Genomic DNA, 8,344 nt, shown 5'->3' on the forward strand with positions numbered 1-8,344 from the left:
ATATGGTACACTGAGTTTCTACGTGAAGCAGACAGGTTTGTAAATCACGATAACTACACTGCTCTGGTAATTATATACCAAAAAAAAAAAGACAAGATCAAATCTAAAGAAGGCTTCCGGGTATGCTGGGAATGAACAAGACCGTGACTTTATACGATCACAAACGACCTAGTGCTTGTGCTAATATTACACAGGCCAGTAAGATTTCTAACAACCAGAAAGGTGACCTTCAGTTTACCTCATTTCTGAACATCCGCTTGTTAATGTGCTTGTTTTAGATGGCTTTAAAATCCTACGATACAGTAATAAAGAGTTACTAGAATATATAGAGAACGGTTTGCTAAATGATAATTTCAATTGGCTAAGAAATCTAAAAAAATAAATAAAGATCCGTAACAGAATCGGAAGAACAGTAGATGTCCTTTTGGTTTAGAACAGCCTAGGTTCTAATCCCATGTAGAACACGAGGAACATTTATAAGAACTTTTCAGATGAAGGTCAGCTAACCGGTCTCGGACGGAGATTTCATGGTTTTACTTCCGGAAACTCGGGGTTTGCTCAAAACCAACAAACCGAACGGAAAATATAAACAATTGACAGATATAACGTACTAGTCACATGGTCTTTATTATAATACATGTACGGAGAAAAAATAATTCAATGACAAGACATTGACTGCATGGTCGCATATACATTTTCTAATTGTAACTTCTCCACCATAAAAAGGGTTATAAACCAAAAGCATTTTAGTATGGTAGATGCATTAAGAGTTAGATAACTCATAGAATCCTAATTTGAAATAAATATAATGGTTTTGCAAATTTCAATCGCCAAGAATCAGGGTGGAAGTCTCAACCTTGCGATATAAATCATCTACCACTTAATCATAACTAGATATAGCAAGTAATGCCAACGAAAATGGATAGAACCATGCAAAGTTTGGTATATTTAATAGTAAATTATTTTAAAATCTTTTAGATCTCATAAAACTACATATTATTATATAAAGTATAATTATATTGTTATCTTTTATTTTTCCTAAAATAAGATGAATTTTATTTATACACCATATTATTTTCTATGTAATCATATTATTTCAATTACCAAAATAGATTTTGAAGTTACGTCCCCGTGTGGTTACCGGGATAAGAATAGCACCAATGTAGCTAATGCATGGCGACTAAAATTGGTACCCTTGGAGGGTAATGGATGGCAATGCTGTAGCCAATGAAGTTCTAACTGAGGCTCGGCTATTGCTGTTACCCTCCTGCCATGACATGATCAGAGCTTTATAGCTCAATAACACCTTATCTTTACACTGTCCTCTACAGACAACGGGGAATATGAAAAGCAATATTGCTTCGCCCCTTTAAGCCAGTCCTTATAAGGACTATTTGAAGTTACGAATCACTCGACAATTTATACGAAAATTATTCTGATCCGAAAACATGAGTGTAACTATTTTCGCATATAAGTCCGATGAGATGATAATTATATTAAAATTAAAATAACTAGCGTGTTAATTAACATAAGAAAGTTCTTCATTTCTAAAAGCGATGTTAAATCCACGAAAATGTCTACTACCGAAAGAAAACACGGTACATACCCTCTTGATGCAACACGTAATTCTATGATCTCTATAAGTCCTCTTTTCAGAACTCACCAACTTGAGCAGCTTCTCTAAATCAGGACCACTCTGGTGTTTATATAGGCGGCTATGGCTGACCTATTTAGGCTTACTAATCTAGACAGAACCGGTAACCTGCTTACCTGTTCAGTGCATGGCCTGTAGACAGCTCCCCCAAGCGACAACTTTTGTGGGAAGCTTCGTTTCGGCTATATGGAGATACTAGAGTTTGATAGAAACGATAAGTTCCTCTTTTTTTTTCTTCTTCTTTTCTTTGCTTTTCATTTTTTTTTTCTTTCAGTTGCAGTGAAACAAAGTAGTTCCTTTAATGTTAGAAGGGTTACAGGGAAGTCCAATGATTATGCTCGAAGTGACTTAGGGTGCATAAATAAGTATTCTAAGAGTAAGTTTGATGCATTCGGAGTTCATACGCAGCAAATGACCCAGTTCAAACCGCCCCACATCATTTGCCGCTTCAGGCACCTCTCATAGCTACATCCGTGGGGCGATTTAACTCAGAAACGGTTTCGAAACTAGTTCAATTCCGAGAAGTCGAATAGCGAAAGATCCTTTAATTATAGTGTACGGATGGAGGGGGAGAGAAACGAAATCCTTATCTTAGCAGTCAGACAAAATAAGGGAAAAAACACAAAAGAGAAACATCGATGATGGGCGGGGATGTTTCTCTTGTCTTCTTTTTTTTTACTGGTGTAGTTTAAAAACTGACATTTATGTTTCCTTGTACTTATTTGAATATAAAAATATGGCTATTTTGTTCTCGAAAACTTTTACAAACGAATTTCAAGAGCAGTCATGTGCATCCTTTTTTATTTTTATTATTTATTTTTTTTCTATCTATGTAGATTAATTTTAAAAATTTGTACCGTCGGACACTAGATGGCGCTACGTTGGAAAAATAACTGCTAGATATGCGGACTTTAGTTCTATCAAACCCGATTCAGAATTTAACAATTATATAAAGACCAATATTCCAATTTATAAATGAGATTTTTATTATCGAAATATTAAAAAATTATTATAAAATGCTTATAATGTCTTAATTTTGGCAATCGAAGTTTATACCTAGCCATGTAAAAAATGTAAAATGCCACATTTTTAAACCTGTGGCACTTCATAGCAATTTATGGCTTAAATCGATGTTGTATTAAAATGATTATTTTTGCAAAGAATTTGAGTGGTGGAGGAATCAATCGACCGTGAGATGCGGTGATTGATTCATTAATGCCCTTGGGGGTGATGGATAGCAACGCAAAGCTGTACCAATGAAGTTTAACTGAGGTTCGGCTGTTGCTCTTACCCACTTGGGCGATGAGTTTTTGAGTTCGCTCTCTTAAGGTTTTTGCCTTAAGGGAGCACTTTGAGTCTCCGGGGAGAGTGTTCTCCGGCACGGCCCGCTGAGGGGCTTTGTCGGTGAATTATTTTCCTCGGAATTTGAGCGGTTCTGCTCAGTGGTCGGGGAGCCCGTCACTGAGTGGAACCAACGCTGAGATTAGGACGGTCTTTCGCCCACTATGGAGTGGCCTAGAGATCGTCCGTATTTTTGAGATTTCACCTTTACTTACATAGTCGGTGATTGATTCATTCAATCCAATACCCTTGGAGGGTAACGGATGGCAATGCTGTAGCCAATGAAGTTCTAACTGAGGCTCCGCTATTGCTGTTACCCTCCTGCCATGATCAGAGCTTTAATAGCTCAATAACACCTTATCCCTACACTGTCCTCTACAGATAACGGGGAAGATGAAAAGCATTCTTGCTTCGCCCCTTTAAGAAAAAAAAAAAAAAAAAAAAAAAAAAGAATTTCAGTTCGATCTTGACTTTCTATCAATATTTAAATTTCATCTTTCTTGTTTATAATCTATAATCTATATCTATATCTTAGAATGAAGATATCAGTTGTCTCATAATTACCGTATTTTATTATTATTATTTTATTTTTTTGGCTAGGTGGGTGAAGCAAGAATGCGTTTCGTATTATGTAGAAGAAAATGTATGGATAGGCTGTTATTGAGTTATAAGCTCTGGTCATGGCGGGGTAACGGCAATAGCCGAGTCTCAGTTAAAACTTATATCTCAACTGCACAGCTGCAGTTTTCTTCTACGTTTTTGTAAGTTGGTATATTTAGTAAATTTTTCAGTTACGATTGGTACTTTCAGTCATATAACGTCTCTCTTACGAGAATAGAACCAATGCTTATTTGTTTATCAGGTGATATCGTTGCTTAGACTTACATGTGATGATTCGCAATGGGAACTGTACGATGGAAAATATTTGCGGTCTTTTTACTTGTAACAAGTGCGTTTTCCCAGCCATTCATTATGTCCCCTTAAGGAAGAGGGATGCTCTGGATAAAGCGGAAGATACGAAGGCAATATTTACGTATATTACATAGCTCAGTTTAAGGAAGCTATTTTAGCTTTCGATGACCCAGTGGAATTTTACTTCAGGGTTTGCAGGTGTCCATCTCTCTCTCTCTCTCTCTCTCTCTCTGTGGGTGTGTGCATGTATATGTCTACGAAACAAATTTGACCTCCTCCAGACAGTGGTGTTTGATAATCGCACTGGGTCACTGGGTCGTCGTGGTTCTAATTTTTCATTTCCTACTATGAAGATCTTTACATCCTGTTAGTGTAAGCTTGCTTAACTGGTTTATTTTCTCTGATTTTTTCTCCTTTACTAATGACAACCAATTCCTCGTACGAATACATTTAAAATAACCATATGAATGGGAAAAATCTATTTTAATAATCCTAAATTACCATCTTCAATAAAATTAACCTCACAATTCTATTGAAATGTAATTTAATGTCTGGAATAGGACATTAAACTCTGTTTGCATGGTCTGCTGTGCCACATCTTATTGCAATGTTGTCTCTCTATAGTTTCAGGGAAATAAAGCCCACATCATCCGTAATTTTCGGTTATAAAGATCTCTGAATGCCTTCACGTTATATATCAGACTATCTTACTTATGCTTATCTCATTCTAGTCACTGAGTATCAAGATGACAACAGCTCAGGAAAGACGTGATTGTGTTTTTACCTAATTACCGAAGCAAAAGTAGCGACAGTGGTTAGTGGCCAACGAAAATTGCTTAGGATAGTACATGCGAGTTTTAAAAATGTTCATGTACTTTTAGAAGATCTGTAAAACTGGTGGAAAAGCGTTGCCCATTTCTGAAATAGAGAAACAATGTCATGGGCACATTGTAGTCCCGACCTTATATGGGATTATATGATTTTTATGGAATTACGTAAGGGATAAACGTATACAAACAAAAAGATTTCTCTTTTTGCTTGTACATTGCAGTTAGTTGCATCTCTGTTTCATCCTAAATATAAAAATAAAAATAAACTTTACCATCGAAACTGTCATTCGAAATATTAATTACTATTTCATGTGAATTTATAAAATAAATATTTTCCTTCAAAACAATAATATTTTATTCTTTTGTGGAAATTCTGGATATTCAAATAGAGAAAGAGAGTAAATTCATATGTGAAGGACACTTCTTACTTTACTAATTTGTTTCATTTTGTATAATCAAGTAACAATGGAGTTGGATAAGGAAAATGGCTACTTTGTGATCTTTCTAGACTTTGCAAAAGCATTTGACAAGGTTCCACATGGAACTCTGTTGCATAAAATCGAGCAAATGGAAATGTATACGAATCTGGTGATTTGGATTAGAGGGTAGCTGCTGGACAGATATCAAAGGGTGGTTTATGGAGTTAAGTCCAGGAGACAAGTGACCACTGGTGCACTACAGGGCTCAGTACTTGGTCCTCTGTTGCTTAGTTTGTATATCAATCATATAGGAAATGATTTGACATTTCAGCAACATTTTGAACATCGTCAGCAATCCGTTGATTGCTGACAATTTTCAAACAGGAAGCTGAAGTTTAGAGAGCATATTGTAAAGGTAATCAAAACATCAAATGAGATTAAGTGGTAATAATTGAAGAGGAATAATGACCTATCTATCCAAGCATGGATAGACAGGTCATTATTCCTCTATATAAGGCTTTAATAAGCATACATCTGGACTACTGCGAATAGAATTGGACTCCCATGAAGATGAAGAAATGGTGGAGAGGACTAGCAAGATTTTTTGCTTGGAGGATGGTGAATGGGTTGCCAGTGAATGCGTTTAAGGTGAGGTGTGATAGGTATCCTGTGAATAATGGATCTCCCACGATGAGTCTCCTGAATCAATAGACACCTGTATAATAATATTGAGGAATCATGTGGTTTCGCCAGAATAATATATATATATATATGTATATATATATATATATATATACAGCTATATATATACATATATATATATACAGCAAATGATTATTTCCCTACAAAAATTACACTTAATCCTAAATTTAAAACCACCACATCAAGTGATTCACCCTGAAAAGATTCCATTTGAACATTAAAATTATCGTTTGGTCTGATATAACAAATGGTACGCATAACTTCTTAAAAGAACTGGGCGATGGACTGAGTCCTTGACTCTTTATCCCGTCATCTGAATGAAGAAAATCTGTGTGGATGGAGTGTTATTGAGCTAAAAAGCTGTAGTCATGGCTGGGTAACAGCAATAGCCGAGCCTCAGTTAAAACTTCATTGGCTACAGCATTGCCATTTGTTATCCTGGAAGTCCTAAAAGGACTATATCAACCATTCCCCCCCTACCCTGGGACGCATAGTCCTTATAAGGAGTGGCTTAAAGGGGCGAAGCAAGAATGCTTTTCATCTTCCCCGTTATCTGTAGAGGACAGTGTAGGGATAAGGTGTTATTGAGCTATTAAATGTGTGTGTGTGTGTGTGTGTGTGTCTGATCATGGCAAGAGAGTAACAGCAATAGCCGATCGTCAGAACTTCGTTGGCGATGTGTAAGCAAAGCCAACTCTAAAAATTCGGACGATCCCTAGGCTACTCAATCGTGGGCGAAAGACCGTCCATCTCAGCGGTGGCTCCACTCAGTGATGGCCTTCCACCCACACACCACCAGCGAGCAGAACGGCTCATATTCCGAAGAAAATCATTCACCGACAAAGCCCCTCAGCGGGCCGTGCCGGAGAACACTTTCTCCGAGACTCAAATTGCTCCCTTAAGGTAAAAACCTTAAGAGAGCGAACTCAAAACTCTCGAATCTATGCGTCCCAGGGGGTAACAGCAACAGCCGAGCCTCAGTTAAACTTCATTGGTTCAGCATTGCCATCCATTACCCTCCAAGGGACAATGGGACGCATAATCCTTATTCCTTATAAGGACTGGCTTAAAGGGGCGAAGCAAGAATGCTTTTCATCTTCCCCGTTATCTGTAGAGGGATAAGGTGTTATGGAGCTATTAAAGCTCTGATCATGGTAGGAAGGTAATAGCAATAGCCGAGCCTCAGTTAGAACTTTATTGGCTACAGCATTGCCATCCATTACCCTCCAAGGGTATTGGATGACTAAGTTCTGGGACGCATAACTTCTTGATTTTATCTTATGTTTCATGCTTTATGCATAATAAAATTGGTGTCTTAAATGACAACTCATTTTCATGAGTATTATATTTAATTTCTTACAGTTAATGCTAATTTACATTATTACATTTTAGTTACATTAATTCTACAAATATCATTATTGTAAAAATCATGTGACCCATCTCATGTCTCCACTAAATGCATTATCACATATATGACGTAACTGACCCACATGCTAGAAATGCCTAGGAGTTTAAAAGACTCTTCTGCCCTTTCACTGACCTCGCCTCGTCGGAACTGTTTTCCCGTGCGCTGACGAGGAGTTTTTTTCGTTTGTAAGCTAAATTAATTCGGGTATTCTTTCAAAAGACCTTGGAAAATCCATTACATGACGCAGTTTCATGATCTTCTATGTAGGTTAAGCAATGGAGGGTATCGGTCAATAATATGAGTACATTCACTTAGGCTTTAAATATGGGACAAGTTTCTTTCTTAAGACGTTGTTTAGGTAGCGTATGCTGTGTTCACTGATGACTGAGCAGTGACCAGTGTGATTAATACTACTCACTGTCCGACAAAGTCGTAAACAAAGGAAGACAGTATAGTACATAAAATTATTAATAGTTCAAAATGTTATTCACAGGTGGCGCTGACACTTTTCATCGAGTTTTTGTGATGGTTTTTTTTTGTGCTTTTTTTTTTTTTTGCATGCAATTTCCTAACGCATTCTTAAGAAGCGGGCTGTTGACTTAGGAGCAGAAGTGGGTACGCTCTGTATGCACGCACGCGCGCGTTTTGTGCATGTAAATTTTGTACTAACGAAACGGGCGTGATTGACACAAAAAACAGGGTGGAAATTAGGTTGAGAAGCTGCACTTTCTTTTCGCTGTGTTCGTCCAGCGTTACGTCCCATCTAAAAAGAGAGAAACAAACCGAGCGAGGATCTGTAGAGAAGGGGGGGGGGGGAGGAATTCTCGTTTCTATTTATTTGTTTATTTATTTATTAACACCTTACTCTCGATGAATTCCAATAAGCAGACCCGACTTCGTTTCTATGGTTATTTCTATTTCTCTTTTCCTTCATTAAAAAAAAAAAAAAAAAAAAACGTTTCGATGTGAAGAATAAATATTGCTTGTGTTGTATTTGTAGCGGATAACCGATCAGATATTTACGAAAAAAAAAAAAAACTTTAGATTCAGAGCGGAAAGCCGGAGAAGGTAGGCTCAG

The sequence above is a fragment of the Typopeltis vanoorti genome, chromosome 17 (genome assembly GCF_054136105.1).
Source record: "Typopeltis vanoorti isolate ZY-2024b chromosome 17, IOZ_Tvanoo_1.0, whole genome shotgun sequence".
NCBI lineage: Eukaryota > Metazoa > Arthropoda > Arachnida > Uropygi > Thelyphonidae > Typopeltis > Typopeltis vanoorti.